General features: G+C 44.1%; 1 long non-coding RNA gene across 1 annotated transcript; it reads left to right on the top strand.

The window, feature by feature from the left end:
- The first annotated feature begins 6,760 nt into the window (after window positions 1-6,760).
- On the top strand, window positions 6,761-10,237 carry LOC136531064 (uncharacterized). Its single transcript, XR_010777957.1, has 3 exons — window positions 6,761-7,016; window positions 9,705-9,888; window positions 9,984-10,237. It is a non-coding gene; the product is annotated as an uncharacterized lncRNA (long non-coding RNA).
- The last annotated feature ends 266 nt before the right edge of the window (window positions 10,238-10,503 follow it).

The raw sequence follows: 10,503 nt of genomic DNA, 5'->3' as shown, positions 1-10,503 counted from the left end.
AGTCACCATCTTCCATAAAACATCGTTGAACATGGACCTTAGCCTTGCAGCTTGTCTCTTGTCCTTTACCCTTATGGCAAAAAAAAATTGGATGGGTTCAAGAACAGAGCTGCCCCATACAGCTGTTGCTCCATTTGGTTTTCCCACCTCTTCTCATAGCACACCATTACCTCTTTAAGTAAATCTGGATTCTCTTTTAAAGCATCTTTGATGGAGCTCTTTGCAACATCCATGGCTGTCATAATATCAGGAACTGCGGGCGTCTCATCTCTGCCTGCTATCCTTAGAGCAATGAGAAGTGGTTGAGAAGCTCTTAGGCAATTTTCCACTCTAGTCCAAAATGGCATTGAAAGGACAATATTTTCAGCTTGTTTGCCTTCAAAAGTAGTAGACAAGTTGTTAGCATGCCATTCATCACTAACAAATAAGTTTCTCAGACCATTCTTGTGCTTATACATGCTTGCCAATGTGAGGTACGAAGTAGCAAAGCAAGTCACAGCTGGCCTTACAAGATCTACACTTAATTTTTATCTTGTTTGATCAAGAAGCCTATCATGTTTGTAGAGAAATCTGCACACTTTCTTTGCCTCATTGATGGCAGTACAGAAATCCTTTATTTCGCCAATGTCCTACAACATCAAATTCAAGCAATGGGCAGCACAAGGCGTTCAAAACAAATATGGGATCCTCTCCATTAGGATCCTTCCTGCTGCCTTGAAATTGACCACATTGTCAGTGACAACCTGCACCACATATTCCTTCCCAATCTTGTCAACTTGCTTTTCCAACAAATCTGCTAACATCTGTGCATCTGCCATCTCACTTGTAGCATCCACTGATCCCACAAAAAAGGTCCCTGCTGGACTATTGGCAAGAAATCTAATGAGGTGGCGATGACTAGTATCAGTCCAACCATCTGACATGAGTGTGCAACCATATTCTTTCCAAGCTTCCTCGTGCTTCTTCCTCAGTTCTGTTGTCTTGTTGACAGCCCTTTCAAGCAAAGGTTCCCTAATCTCACGGTATGTTGGTGAGTGGTAACCAGGACCATATTGCCCAATGGACTCAAGCATAATCTCCCAGCTTCTCGAGTTAATGACGTTGAGAGGTATGGCATTTTCATAGAAGAAATCAGTAACATGGTCAACCTGTTTGGCCTCCTTGTCTTTTTCTGTGTAGTGCTCTAGAGTAGGTTGAGATGTCTTCGATCTATGCCTTTCTGCAACTACCTCTTCTGGTGTCTTGCATAGCATGGCACTGACTGACTTGGATGCCTTTTGAGTTTGTGGTTTAGGTGGAACAACAGCAGCAAAAGAAGTGATGGAAGCTTGAGCAATTTTTCATTATTTCCTGCTTAACCTTTGTCCCCGAACTTGGTACTCTCACTGGTTCAGCTTCAGTAGCTTGTTCACCTTCACTCTCTTCATTTGCATCTTGTTCTTGTTCACCATCTTTGGCCACTTGCACAAATGCAGTCCTTGTTCAATACAATCCTTGTGTTCTTCTTCAATACAATCCTTGTGTTCTTCTTCAGGTAATCATGCATCTCCGCCTATCGCATATCTACCTAGGAAATGCCGGCCGGCTGGCAGCTGCCGAGCTAGAGTTTGCTCGCGCGGTCACGCCCCCACTTGCTCGCCTCCAGTGCCAATTCGCCACGCCGCGCCGTGCCACACCTTGATTTGACTAGGCCACTAGGGTCACTAGGTGAGTTCGGAACAGGAGAGAGACGAGAGGGAGGGGGCGAAGGAACTGGTGAATGGCCGGACGCACGAGAGCCGCCGCCCGCCGGTGCTAGCTAGCACCACTGCCTGGCTCTGGCTTGTGCCTTTCTGGGCTGGTTGCTGGGCCGGCGGATGGAGCCAGCTGCTTGACTGGATCGCAGGTAGGCCCAGCACTCACTGGGTTAGGAAAACTTGAGATGAGAATTGTTTTTATTTATATATTTTCTTTTTTAGAAATAAATGACAGCACAAAATAATTTGCCATTTGTTAGGCCCCCATTTCGAGAGTATCTGTATTTTTTGTGAGGACCAGTGCATGTCATATACTGATATGGCCATGTTCGCTTTGCTAAAAAGTCAAGCTTAAAAGTACTGTTCGTTGATTTGTTGTGAGAGAAAAACAATGTACCATGACTGATAAGTTCAAGCGAAGAGTCCATCAAAGATTACTCCCGAAGGTCACAAGGCAAGAAGAAAATAGATTGTTTTGAGTTCTTTTCTCTAGGTGTGCTTGACAGATTATCATATTTGACTTGGCCTCTCAGCTACTTGCATGATGTTTGGTTTGGCTCATTTTGTGGCGTGATGCTCACACCGCTAACTGGTTGCATCGATTATAGTTTGTTCTCTACGGACGATGTAATCGGATAGGGCGGGAATGGATACGGTCTTTTCAGTGCGTTGGTTACGCCTGATGGTGGGTGAAAAGCATTCGCGCACGCACCCTGCTCAACGATTGAACCAAAAAAATTGGTAATCAATGACCCCATTTTCCATTATCGATGTGTAACCGTTCTATTTGCATTAAACAATACCTTAATGTCAAATGGATGACAAGTATGCTCGGGATCGGTTAAATTAGGTTGTTCGCCACAATGTGGATGAAGAGGAATGGCAATGGACTGGGTTTAGGTTAGATATCCTCGGATTTCGAGTCTAGTGGTTTTAGTTTCAGGGTCTGGTTTTTGCCACAGATTTTTGGGTTCGGATACCCAAAAGTTAGCGGGTTTGCGATAGTTTTTCAGTTTCACCCGTAGACCACCATCGAGGCCCCAAAAAAAATCAGCCCACTAGTGTCCCATTAACAACCCTAGGCATATAACCCTGAAATCCGCAATCCTTCTCCCTCAAGACCCTTACCCAGTCACCCCCACCCCACACCCGAATACTCGACGACCGCCTACTTGGACATCCGCAGTCGAGCGCACGAGCACAGCGCAGGGATGCCTCGTCGCCTCGAGCCAATGAGCCCTCAACCTCTCTCTCTCTCTCTCTTCGCCTAAGCTCTTGTAGTATGCAAACGGCCGATTCATCATAGAAGGGCTAAGCTCTTGTAGTATGCCAACGGGCATAAGGAAAAGACTGTAATTGTCACGATTAGTCATAGAAGGCCTAATCTCTTGTAGTATGCCAATGGTCGACTTCAAATGTTTAGGGACACGTGGCGGAGATCTCAGCTCTGGATCCTGGTGTGGTATGGTCTGGACCTTGGCTCCGGAGCCTAGGTCTGAAGCCTCCACGGTTGAGGTTTGAGCAATGGCTCTATTTGGCCTTTGGGCTATAAATAGAGTTGGTGCTCGACCTTGGCTAAGGTTGAGCAACTTGGGGGACTTAGTGTCCATGCTTGCATGTGCTTGGTAGCCTCTAACTCACTTGTGCTTGCAAGAGTGCAAATCATTTGCGAGTAAGTGATTCTAGTGCGTTGCATTGCCAGATTGCATCGAGTGGCACTAGGTATTCGAGTTGCAATGCAAGCTAGTGGTGCTTGTTAATCTTTGAGGTTGTCGCCTCCTAGGCAGCTTGGTGGTGGTATCCGTCGAAGCATGCAAGAAGATTGTGCGGTGCTCCAAAGAAGTGATTGTGAGGGGTGTCGTGCCTTCCCTGGCGGAAAAACAAAGGCAACTCTAGTACATTGCTCGTGTCATTGAGCGCCCTCATTTGTAGAGGTTCTTACAGTGCCCAAGTGTTGGGCTAGGCGTGATGCCTATAAGCTCGTGAACCACCAAGTGAACGGCCGACACACGGGCACTAGCTTGCTGATAAGCAAGTGAACCTCGGGAGGAAAATCATCATGTCAACATTGTTGTTCCCGTTGGTTTGCATACTCCTAACACAAGCTTGTCTTTATTCATTTATATATTGTGCTTGTGTTGTTGTGGCTCTTGTGTAGCTAGTTAGCTTGAGTAGCTTGCTAGTTGCCTTTATTGCTTGTGTAGTATAGAAGTAGCTCCCTTGCGTAACTAGTTGGCTTGAGTAGCCTTGCTAGTTACATTGCTTAGTTTGTGTAACTAAGCAATTTGAGCTCTCTAATTTAGCTTGAGTAGCCTTGTTATTGAGCATTGCTAGTGAGCTTAGGTTTTGTGCTTTTACATACTATTGTCCAGTCCTCACCCCCTCGGCTAGCCCTGTGCCCACCAGCGTCCACTGGCCAGCGTCCGCCAAGCCCCCAGCCAGCAAGGGCGTCAGGCGACTGGTGCCCAGTCCTCAAGTGGCCAAGCACTGCCCCTGAAGGCCGCAACCTCAGCCTTCTGCCCTTGTCCGGTTGCCCCCTGCTGCTGCACAGTGAGCCATGTATTTTTGTCTGATAGAAAAACAACACATTTTTTTGGGTTATGGATACATTAATTTTAATATATGTGATGTTGTGTACATGAAGGATTCTCCAACTACTTTACCCAGAACAGTATAATTCTTCACCTTCTTATGGTTATAGAATACTCAGCTGAGAACATCTTATAATATTATAAAGCTAATTTCTAGGTTCAAATTGAAAACCTATTTATTTGAACAGAGGTTGCATTGCCTTGCCACATGTATTCATGTGTTTTTGGGGGTTGGGTGATGATAATCATGTTGTCTGAAACATGCCTTGCCACAATTCTGCTTCAGAAAAGCAGTAAGTCTGAACTCTGAAGTTGAGAGAGTAATGGATAACTATGCAGTGGCACAAGAGGACACGTGGCCAAAATCTGTACATTCTAGGTCAGTCTTTGTCGAGTGTTCGGTATTTGATACTTGGCAAAGCAGCCATGTTTACCGAGTGTCCAGGATTTAACACTCGGCAAACTAGACATAATTGCCGAGTGTCAGGGCTTGGGCACTCGGCAAACATGGATGCTTTGCCGAGTGTCAAATCCCGGACACTCGGCAAACGCGCCGTAAGCGTCTCTGCGTCATCACGTTACTTTTTTTTGCCGAGCGTCGGTTTCAGCTCTCGGCAAATTATTTGTCAAGTGCCCGATAAAAAACAATCGGCAAAGAGACGTTTGCCGACACTGTAGATGTCGTGTGTTGTTTACCGAGTGTTACACTCAGCAAATCCTTTGCCGAGTGTTTTTTGGGTTTTGCCGTGTAGTGCCCCTAGGCCCTATCTCATATCTTCTTATCGATACTATGGGCCCAGATATAAAAAGAGAAAATTTTGTATTTGGTCCTAAAAATAATGCTTCTTTCTTATTTGACATCGAAACTGAAAATCTTTCCTATATGTCTAGAACTCGAGTTTTTCTTTCCTATTTGACACTTCCGTCAGTTTGGATGGTTAACGGTGTCAAGTCCTATGTGAAAAGTCCGTTTTATCCCTAAAGTTTTTTACTAGTTCTGGCATTCCATGGTTAATATTGCTATCTTTGTTAATATTGTTATCTTTCCTAATGTTTCAGTTTAAGATAAAAACATTCATAAAAGATAGCAATATTAACCATGGAATGCCAGGACTAGTAAAAAACTCTAGGGGTAAAACGGACTTTTCACATAGGACTTGACACCGTTAACCACCAAAACTGACGGAAGTGTCAAATAGGAAAGAAAAACTCGAGTTCAGGACATATAGGAAAATTTTTCAGTTTCGATGTCAAATAAGAAAGGAACATTATTTTTAGGGCTAAATACAAAATTTTCTCATATAAAAAAAACACCCTGCCTGAACAGAATGCCGCGAATAAGTTATGCAGGAGGCCCAAACTGGATAGGGTATCTCTCGACTACTTGGATATATTGTATGACACTCAAAACAAACTCAGATGAAAAAATCGTTAACTGCAAAGATGCAGATCTCGTCGAGTACTATAACTTTGATGCTGATTTTACCTCTATTCGACATTGTTAATAATGTCAAATATGATCCGAGAACTTATATTAAATATTTGGACTTGTGAATCATCTCAAATGAAAAAGTTGTCCACCACAAAGTTTTAGATCTCTTAAACTCTATAATTTTGATATAAATTCTATCTTAATCCGATCTCATATGAAAAAGTTATGAATTTTTTGTTTAACGGCTATCACTACCGGTTCAAGCCACAAACCGGTATTGATAAATGGACTATCACTGCCGGTTTGTGGCTTTGACAGACATTGATAGTACACAACCTATCACTATCGGTTGGAGCCACGAACCAATAGTGATATTCCACCTATCAATGTTGGTGGTCCTATCACTGCTAACGAAGCCACGAGGCGACAGTGATGCTCCATCACTGCCGGTCCGACAGTGAGGTCTCTATAGTAGTGTAATTTAATTGGCCTTCGATGCATTTAACGTTTAAAGAATTATTATGGCTTGTCACGGTAACCATAACCAATTAGTTTTATTAGTGATATTTCACAAGGACCCATAAGTTTTTGGATAGGGATGCATGGTATGCATGGTCGTGCGTGCCGACCAAGAAGCATCACGAGTAGCTATATGTTTGGAAATGGTTAGTTTGAGCAAATCTACTCAATAGAATCCATCGTCATAGAGTGAGCGTGAGCTTCCATTGCTATCTAGCTAGCTTGTTCGACACTAATTAAACTACCCGTCTTTTTTTCTACGCGCGTACGCGCATGTGTGTCGTATCGCCGGCCGTATATATCCCCTCTTCTTCGGTGCAAGTGGCATTGTGGCAACCGGCAAAGTCGTCAGTCGTGACCTGATCCGGCCGGGTATATTCTTCTAACTCCAGCTATAGCTATGTACCCGAGGCCATAGCACTCTGCTACCTACTACAAAGCTCTCTACCTATATCTCTACCTTCATGGTGTTATATTGCAGAGACTGAGAGCCAAGCAGAGCGATCGAAGCGGCCGGCCGGGCAAGCATGGAGAAGCAGGCCGGAAGCGTTGGTGGCAAGGCCCGCGTGGCTGAGGCCGTCACGAGGAGGTGGTGGCCGTTGAGAAGCCGCGCGACGATGAGGAGGACCCTGCCGGCCGTCTGCGTTGTGGCGGTCGTGACCGCCGCTGCCGTCGTGCTCACCACCGGCGGCTGGGGCTCCTCGCCGAACGAGATGTCAACCTCCTCGTTCTTCGACGGTACGCTACACTACAAACAACATAATGCGCTCCGCCGCTAGATCGAGGCCAGACGATATAGCCTGCATGTCTCGCTAAAATCGCTACCTCGCAATTACCGAAACACGACAGAACACATACGCATGCAATTATGCAACAAATGCTTGCTCCAAAAAATAATAATCTTATGATAAGAAACTTAGCTACCTTTATTTATTTACCCCTCCGTATCGATCGTTTGATCATTTCTATTTATATAAAATTTTTTAAAATAAAGCATGTGGCGGTGGTAACAATGCAAGGTGTAGTAGGCGACAATTACCCTAGACGACCCTAGAGTAGCTGCTGGGTCGATCAATACGTACCGGTCCGTCGAGCGGTGCCACATACGTACTTGATAAGCTCGCCCAGGCCACACGGCCAGCTGCCGTCTCCGCCACCCAGCACGTCAACGGCAGAGAGACGACCCCCACAGGACACGCGCGCATACGACGTTAAGGATATATGATGCGGTCGTCCATGAAGGCTTCATCAAAGGGTCAAATCAGGCTCTAGTCCTAAAAAATATTACGTCCAGGACTAGAGAGACTTTTAGTTCTGGTTGGTGGATCCAATCGGGACTAAAGGTCCCTGCCCAACGGCTTCTGCGCCAAGCTGTTGTGGCAAGGTCGACCTTTACTCCTGGTTGGTGGCTCCAACCGGGAGTAAATCTCTTGTCCCAACTAGTGGCGTGGCCCGGGACTGAAAAGTGACCTTTAGTCCTAGTTGGATCCACCAACCGGGACTAAAGGTCCCCCTATAAATCTTGTTGGCCGTCTTCTTCCTCTCCGAGCTCGCCTGAGAGCTTCAGTTCAAATTTAAGCAGTGTTCTTGCTCTTTCTCTATCCATTCTTCGATTCCTCCATCGATTTCTTAGATTCCTCCGTCGATTCTTCGGTTCTAAAGGTTACCAACTTCATACTCTCATGTTTCACCATTGTCTTATCTCATTTCGTTCACTATATATATATATATATATATATATATATATATATATATATATATATGGTTCTTTATTATTATTTTTTTATTTGTAAGCAATTTGAGCTCAAAATCACTTCAAGCTTGCATATTTACATGAAGGAAGGTTAAAGTAGCTATTAAAAACTAGTATTCACCGTTCATTTGTAACATGCATAGCACACTTCATTGTTTAGAGATATAGAGAATTTTAGAGTTTTTTTAATTTTATTTGTTTATAAAATGAGAAATTTATAGTGTATTAAAAATGAGTATAGGGACTAGTGTCTCCGACTGATATGACAGATGCAATGCAAGGCCGTGCAATAGGAAGCAAATCCGTTCTCTTTTAACGATACACCCAAACAGCCGGGCCTGATAGATTTGGTGGTTGAACGGATCCGTCGGTCGTCGTCGTGCGACTGTACGATAAAGAACGGCATCGATCGACCATAGTATTTTATTGTCCAGAGTCCAGTCCGGGGTGCAATGCAACGCAATGACAATTGACAATGCGTTGCTAGGTCAAAATATGGTCATTTCTATGGACTCCGCGACTAAACATTTTATTTTAATTTTTTATGAAATGAAAAACTTAGAGAATAGTTAGAAAATTATAGAAAATCCGTACTAGTTGAACTTGCGGACCGTGTTCAGCTCGGCGAGCATGTTCTCTGCCGAGCGGTAACGGACATCAAGGAGGAGTTTTGATTCTACGAGGGAGAGCGGCAACGGTCGTGGAAGACCGTGTTCCCTTCCTCGTAGAATCGGAGCTCTTCCTTGACCAAGTACGGTGCCGTCCGGTGGAGAAATACTCGCCGAGATGATCACGTAAGCAAGGTCAACTAGTACGGATGGTTATTTATTGAAACATGTTTTTGAGCTATAAATCCTGCTGGTCGTCTTCTTCCTCCCCGAGCCCGCTCGAGAGCTTAAGTTCAAATTTAAGCAGTGTTCTTGCTCTTTCTCCATCCATTCTTCGATTCCTCCATCGATTTCTTCGATTCCTCCGTCGATTCTTCGGTTCTAAAGGTCCCTGCCCAACGGCTACTGCGTCAGACAGAGGTGGCAGGGACCTTTAGTCCCGATTGGAACCACCAACCGGGACTAAAGGTAGACTTTTACTCCCGGTTGGTGGTTCCAACCGGGAGTAAAGGTCTACTCCCGGGCCGTGGCTGCGCCGGGGGTTGGAAAGTTATCTTTAGTCCGGGTTGGAGCCACCAACCGGGACTAAAGGTCCCCCTTTATATCCCGGCCGTCTCCTTCTTTCTCCCCGAGCCCGAGGAGGCCCAAGCTCAGCACATTTTGAAGCTCACTGCACTAGTGTTCTTGCTTCCTCCCTCCATTGTTCCTCCATCCATTCTTCGATTCCTCCGTCGACTTCTTCGATTCCTTCGTCGATTCTTCAGTTGTAAAGGTTACCAATCTCATACTCTCATTTTTCATCATTGGCTTATCTCATATTGTTCACTATATATATTGTTTTTATGGTGTTTTTTTTATTTGTAAATAATTTGAGCTCAAAATAACTTATAGTTTGCATATTTGGATGAAGAAAGATTAAAGTAGGTATTTAAAATTAGTATTCACTTTTTATTTCTAGCATGCATAGCACACTTCATTGTTTAGAGATATAGATAATTTTATAGTTTCTTAATTTTATTTGTTTATAAAATAAGAAATTTATAGTGTATTAAAAAATGAGTATAGAGAGTAGATGGCAACTGCTTCCGGGTCCTCGGCCTCTCATGAGTTTCGAAAGCGACTTAGGCCAGGCCTCCCTCTCATTTCATGCGGCAAGTGTCGTGATGAGACAAAGATTGTGATGGAGTACCGAGTGAAGAAGGAGGGTCCCAACAATGGTCGTATCTTCTACAAGTGTCCGGATCGCAACGTGAGTTATTTTATCATATTTTATGATTATAGTTAGTTTATACCTATTTTCATGATGGTTGTGATTAAAGTTTTAATTTTTTGTTTTAATTTCAGTGGGATGGCAGTGGGTGATGTTCAGGCTTCTACTGGGAGGAAGAGTATGCTGAACTCGTGCAAAAATATCTTTCACAATAGGCAGATACGGCGGCTAATGAGGCAGTGATCCAACCGAAGAAGCCCAAAGATGTTGCACAATCAGGGGATCTGTCTGTTTTAGTTGAGATTGGTCGCGAAATCCTTGTGCTCCTGAAATGTATTTTAACTTTAGTTCTTTTAGTGGTAGTTGGGATTGTCTACATTGTAGCGATGCTTTCATAAGTTTGTACCTTTTGTGGTGGCACGCATATTGTATAAATAATTAATTATGATCTAGGTTTTAATATGATATTTATGTCATGTAATACAGATGAGTCAGCATTGGATGTACAATGCTGATCGCCGCTCCTAAGAGTTCATTGACGGCGTGCATTCTTTGTTACGTGCAGTCGAGGCAAACAAACACGACGGTTTCATGTGCTGCCCATGTGCCATATGTAAGAATACGGTGGAATATCCTTGCTCAAGGACTCTTCAT

The sequence above is a fragment of the Miscanthus floridulus genome, unplaced genomic scaffold, assembly GCF_019320115.1.
Source record: "Miscanthus floridulus cultivar M001 unplaced genomic scaffold, ASM1932011v1 fs_272_2_3, whole genome shotgun sequence".
Lineage (NCBI taxonomy): Eukaryota > Viridiplantae > Streptophyta > Magnoliopsida > Poales > Poaceae > Miscanthus > Miscanthus floridulus.
The sequence above is the reverse complement of the archived record's forward strand: the minus strand, read 5'-3'. Positions and strand labels throughout refer to the sequence as shown.